Source organism: Quercus suber, unplaced genomic scaffold (assembly GCF_002906115.3).
Source record: "Quercus suber isolate HL8 unplaced genomic scaffold, Cork oak 2.0 scaffold_207, whole genome shotgun sequence".
Classification (NCBI taxonomy): Eukaryota; Viridiplantae; Streptophyta; class Magnoliopsida; order Fagales; family Fagaceae; genus Quercus; species Quercus suber.
Genome location: NW_027069665.1, coordinates 224,856 through 231,249, shown reverse-complemented (window position 1 = coordinate 231,249; position 6,394 = coordinate 224,856). Strand labels below are relative to the sequence as shown.

The following is a 6,394-nucleotide window of genomic DNA, read 5'->3' as shown; positions in this document are numbered from 1 at the left end:
GTGCTACGGATACATATCCTGAGAATCTTTTATTGTTGTTTTTGTTCTGATTTTTTTTTTCTTCTACAGGTGGAGAAATCGCTTCTTGTCCTCATTAAATCTTGGCCAAACGAAATAGCTAAGATTGACAAGTGAAACCTTTTATACGCATCAATGAAAGTGCACATCTGGGTGCACAAACACACTTGACAGAAAGAAGGAAATGGATTCTTCCAATAAGGCAGTAGTAACTGATAAGCCCCATGCACTTTGTATTCCATACCCAGCTAAAAGCCACATAAAGGGAATGCTAAAACTTTCAAAGCTTCTCCACCATAAAGGTTTTCACATTACCTTTGTCAACATTGAGTTCAACCACCAACATTTTTTGCAATCTAGAGGTCCCAACTCCTTAGATGGCTTGTCTGACTTCCGATTTGAAACCATTCCAGACGGCCTTCCCCCATCGGACCACAACGCTACCCAAGATATCCATTTTCTTTGTGATTCTGTTATGAAAAACTTCTTGGCACCATTTTCTGATCTCCTTGTAAAGCTCAATGGTGCAACTTCAAAGAATCCTCCAGTGACTTGTATTATCTTAGATGGTTTCATGCCATTCACCATTACTGCTGCTCAAGAACTTGGAATTCCTATTGTAATGTTCTTCACTATTTCTGCTTGTAGCTTAATGGGTTTTATGTAGCTTCCTTCTCTCAAAGACAAAGTAATCATACCACTTAAAGGTGTAAAAAAAACGCAATTCCCTACTGAAATCTTGCATTATTTTGTCACAACTAATCACAAATTTTTGAGCTAAAATCATTCATTGATTTTGCAGATGAGAGTTACTTCGCAAACGGGTATTTGGATAGAGTAATAGACTGGATTCCAGGCATGAAAAACATCCGTCTAAGGGATCTCCCAAGTCTCGTTCAAACCATAGATCCAAATGATGCTGTCTTTAAACTTGTGATCAAAGTAGTAGAAAGAGCTCCTAAAGCTTCGGGAATTGTTATTCACACGTTCAACGCATTAGAAAAAGAGGTATTGGATGCTCTTTCAACCATGTTTACTCATGTATATGCCATTGGCCCTCTTCAACCACTACTAATCAATCACTTACCCAATGATGTTCCGAAATCAATTGGGTACAATTTATGGAAAGAAGAAACTGAGTGCCTCAATTGGCTTAACTCTAAATCACCCAACTCAATAATATATGTGAATTTTGGTAGCATAACTGTTATGACATGAAAACAATTGATTGAGTTTGGTTGTGGACTTGCAAATAGTAAGCACCCATTTTTGTGGATAATTAGGTCTAATTTAGTTGTTGGAGAATCAACCATTTTGCCACCTGAGTTTGAGGTAGAAAGTAAAGAAAGAGGCTTCATAGCTAGTTGGTGCCCTCAAGAGGAAGTGTTGAACCACGCTGCAGTGGGAGGCTTCAAAACACATAGTGGATGGAATTCAACCATTGAAAGTGTGTCCGCAGGAGTACCAATGCTTTGTTGGCCATTTTTGGGCGATCAACAAACAAACTGCAAGTATACTTGCAATGAATGGGGCATTGGCATGGAAATTGATAATGATGTCAAAAGAGAGAAAGTAGAGAAGATTGTGAGAGAATTAATGGAAACAGAAAAGGGTAAGAAAATGAAGAAAAATGCAATGGAGTGGAAAAAAATTGCCGAAGAGGCCACTTGCCCACTTGGATCTTCATCCATTAACTTTAACAATCTGGTGAGTGAAGTTCTTTTATCAAAGGGGTAAATATATTTTGAAGAATTTTTTTTTGACGTGACAATAATAAGGTACCCGCTACTAAGTTTGTTTATATTAAGTCTGGCTAGAAATAACTATCATCTATTGCCTATAAATAGAAAACTTTGTTCTTCAAGGAAGGGCCCTTGACCATCCAACATGGAAGATGCAATGGCAAATTCAGATTCTCTATCAAGAGACCTCTATGTAGAGATGTAGACTTATCAATGTAAACTTGTAGAAGATTGTGGGCTAAGTCCCCATTTATTTGAATCCTTGTTGAATGAAACTTGTATCTTTTGTGAGTGCATCATCCTACTTCAATTAGGCTTTGTTAAGTAGGCATTGCAATCATCCTCATTCTGATCGTTGTTATATTGTGTATTTAGCAAAAATTCCTATTAAGTTGGTGTTACCGAACCCATTCCTTCTCTTGTGAAGTCAAATTCACTGCCTTGATCAGTGGTTTTCAATTACTTTGAGCGGACAAAATCTGGTTTGTACTCAAACTAAGTTCTCAATGGGTCTGCTACTTGTTTATAAGCCCTCTCAAACTCGTTCTCCTCTTGTAAAGTCATTATTGCGCCACATGTATTGTTTGTTAGGTGATGATCAAATCAAGCACTCCCGTCCTTGTATGACTAAGCATTGCATTAACATTCATTGCACTGTTTGCAGAACGAATGAATGATAAACTAGTGGAAATCATTGCTTGAAAAAGACTATGACAGGTACTTGTTTCTTTATTGTGTAAGTGAGAAATAATTACCGGGTGAATTGTAGTCTTTCAATTCTGGACTAAGTTGGTGTGAAATTCATGAGTATTTATAGGTGTTAATGACAGTTTATGGATTTGGTTAGGTTTAATTTAGAGTTATTTTAATATACGTCATTGATATTGAATTTGAATTTTGATTAACGGTGGATGTGGGTTTAGAATTTCACCAACTCTTTGTTAAGCATAGTCCATAGAGCTCATCTGTGCAAGAAGAGTAGAAGACATACAAACACGACCACGTTTATGACAAAAGGATTGCCCAAAGCTGTGTGTTTTGTTTAAAGAAGACACGCGTGAAACATTAGCTCCTGAAGTTCAAGCGTGTGATCACTTACTCACACAACGGCAACGCGGTCTCTAGCTCAAGTCTAATAGGAATATATGGTCCTCAACATGGTGCCGTTTGGAGTAACTAAATTATAACAAACTTTGTAACAGATTTTCCCTCCAGATTTTGGCACTAAAATCTGTTAGCTTAGCTGTCATTTTCTGTTACTAACAGAATCAATTTTTGGTGAATTAGATCATGTGGTAGAAGTCTTAAGACAGAATTTTTTTTCTAAATAACAATAAATATTAAAAAATTTAGTTAGTTGTCACGTTGAAAAAGAATTTTGAAAACTAGCATCTCGAGTGTCTAAAACTCGAGTTTCAAGATAAAAATCAAGTTTTTGAGGTTTGATGTGTAAAAAAAATCCAAGTGAAAATCGAGTTTTAAAAACTCGAGTTCAGAAAACGCCCCTATAGGGCTTAAAAATGTCACTATAGGGCTTAAAAATGGAGTTATAAAAAAAATTTAACAGAAAAACGCCACTATAGGGCTTTAAAACGTCAGTATAGGGCATAAAAACGCCACTATAGGGCTCACTGAACCTGGTATTAGCACTTATGAAAAAATTTTGCAGAAAAACGCCGCTATAGGGATTTAAAACGTCACTATAAGACTTAAAAACGCCACTATAGGGGCAATAAAACTATAATTTTTTTTGCATGGAACTCGAGTTTTTAAAACTCGAGATTTATGTAAATGGATCTTGATTTTCTAAAGCTCGAGATGCCTAGTTTCCTTTATAGTTTCACGCGTTGTCTAACTAATCAAATACTCTTCTTAACCATTATTATTCTGCCCATTCCCCCTCTTAAGACATGTATAAGTAGTCACAGATGTGTTGTATATTATTCATTGAGTTCAGATTCCATTTTTGCGTAAGAAAAATATCTCTCTCTCTCTCTCTCTCTACTATTCCGCCATTATTGGTTTATTTTCAAGAACTCAACAATTTCTTCATGGTATCAGAGCCTATCTTGGGAAGCTCTAATATGTCATCTTCAACCTTAGCCTCTGGTAGTTTTACCTCCAATACCTCAACTATCTTGGGAAGCTCTAATCTGGAGTATTGATGTCAAGATTTGGCTTTGAAAGAAAATCAAAGGCAAAAATCAATTTTTTTTTTCCTACCAATCAACCTACGGACTCACTTACTCCATCCAGAAAAATGAAATTAGGTGTGCATCTTTTGAGTGCTTCTGCTCCTGGTCATCGTCTTGTCAGAAATTTCCATAGATTGACCATCTTTTGCTTTGTCGTCATTTGGAACATAGCATTATTGAGAGGGAAAATTTGATTTTTTTACGCATTGGGTTCTTCTTTGCTATTTTAGATTATAAAATCTCACAATAATAGCCATCTGGTGTGAGGAGGGTAAGAGATCTAAGATTCTAAATAGGTTTGTGTAAGAGCTCAAAAAATGGCTCAAGCCCACTTAAAATAGTGGAACTCAGTATTTTTGGCCCAACATAATTAATTTGTAAGAGAGCAAGCTTTCTAAGTCAACTATAATGCTATGTAAGATCCAAGAGTGAAATTAACGAAGTAATGACTCATAATATGATGAAATGAAGCACAAGTTAAGTATACTCTTCCTCGGGCTTTTCTGAGGAAGGATAGTTCATATATTGTTTGCTATCTTCTTTAAACAAGTTGATACACTCTTATCTCTAGTTTTGCTTCTATTTCTCCACCCCTTTCTTAGAGGGGTTCCTTTCCTTTATATAGTCTCCCCTAATGCATCTGAGCCCTTCACCTGTATGCCTTAGCGTTGTAGTTGGGATGCTTATCCCATCATGAGCTGTAAAACTATTGTTCAGGTGTCTTTTTCTCACAAATGCGGCCAACTCAGTTGATGCAATGCATTGAATGCAATGGTGATGGCTACCTTCCCCAAATATTTCCTCTCTTCTTCACATGCACATCTCTGAAGTCTCTTAAGTGCCCTACTTTTTGGTGCAGGTGGCCAACTAAGGCATTCTCGAGGTGCATTTGTTCCTTGGACTCCTCGGGCAATGGGTTCGTCTGTTTCTCATCCTCGGACTTCTATTCTCATGTTAAGTTTGAATCAGTGTGGTCTTCATGTCCTCTCTCCTCGGGCTTAGTCCATGTGTTAGGTCTGGATTGGTGCATGGATGGGCCTTTTCCCATCCTTGGATTGGGCCTTTGGGCTTTACACTTGTTTGGATCCCTACTTCCCACAGTTTGCTAGCGGGCCAAGAAAAGAAAAGAAAAAAAAGAAAGAAAGAAAGAAAAAGAATGAGACAGTGTTAACAGATGTTAGCTAAGTTATTAAACTAGATAGGTGGCAGTAATTTAGAAGGGGTACTTAAGGAATTGTATATAAGGTACTGTATCTAAGTTTTACCATTTTATTTATTATTGTATCCTAGTATATAACCCCGTGCATATACACGAGTACATTTAAAAACAATCAAAATTATATATATATATATATATATTATAATTTAGAGTCTATAACTTGTTCCACCTTTGACGACCCTTAAAATAATTCTTTTATATGTCTAGGGTTGTAAGAAAAGAAAGCCCAAACATACAATCACATATTGGAGTCAAAACAGAACTGAAATTCTATTTTTCATAAACCTCTAGAAATGCCTATCTGTCGAGGGCTAGAATAGCTCTTCAAGCTCGATAGATAACTAACTGTCGAGCTTTAATGACAGGCACTTTTCAGACTTGAATCTTGGACAGACTTGTATGACTTTAACACTTGATCTTGAAACAAAGTTTCTTGAAGTATTAAACACATCCTAGATCTACACAAATACAAGTAAAGTGTGTTTTATCAAAAGATTAGCTAATTACATAAAATAGTGACATATGTTCCTAACAAGTGAATCACATACGTCCTAACAAGTTTTGTGACCAAGGAGCTTCCTAATCTTTACTGCTGATGAACTGAAGAACTTTGTAGCCAACAATCTTTCTAAAGTTGGTGTGTTAGTCATATATTAGGATCCGTGCATCATTGGTTAATCACGTATTGGGATTTGTGAATTGAACAAAGAGATTGTCGCTACAATACAAGTCAAATTAGGTATTGGGGTAAGAGTTCAACTATAGGTTGGTATTGGGAACTGGGATTCCTTTTACTTGTAACCGCTTGTGATTGATAATAGTAGATTCTCAGAAGTGGTGACCTTAAATTCACCTGGTGGGATTTTGCTTCGGTGGTTTTCCCTATTCATAAACAAATCACCTGTGTCAAATTTAATTTCCGCTGCATTTAGTTATTTGGTGATTTGTTTGTGCTATTACGCTATTGCGTGTAATTTGATGAATTAATTAACTTGGATAATTAATTAATTTTCTAAGGGTCAATCCATTTTAACCCAACATGGACAAATTTGTAATAAGGAAACCTGATAGTCATATACCACAAGATTCAGCTTCTATCTAAAATTCATCTTTTTATTAACCTCTTAAAAATAAAAAAAATCTTGGAGCCACCACTGCTGTTTACATGATTACCTATAATAAATAGTGCGTTTAAGTACGAGATGAAGAGAATATATCGG

At 36.2% G+C, this 6,394-nt stretch overlaps 1 pseudogene; it reads left to right on the top strand.

Annotated features, from left to right (window-relative positions):
• The first annotated feature begins 202 nt into the window (after window positions 1-202).
• LOC136070059 (7-deoxyloganetin glucosyltransferase-like) lies at window positions 203-1,799 on the top strand (annotated as a pseudogene).
• The last annotated feature ends 4,595 nt before the right edge of the window (window positions 1,800-6,394 follow it).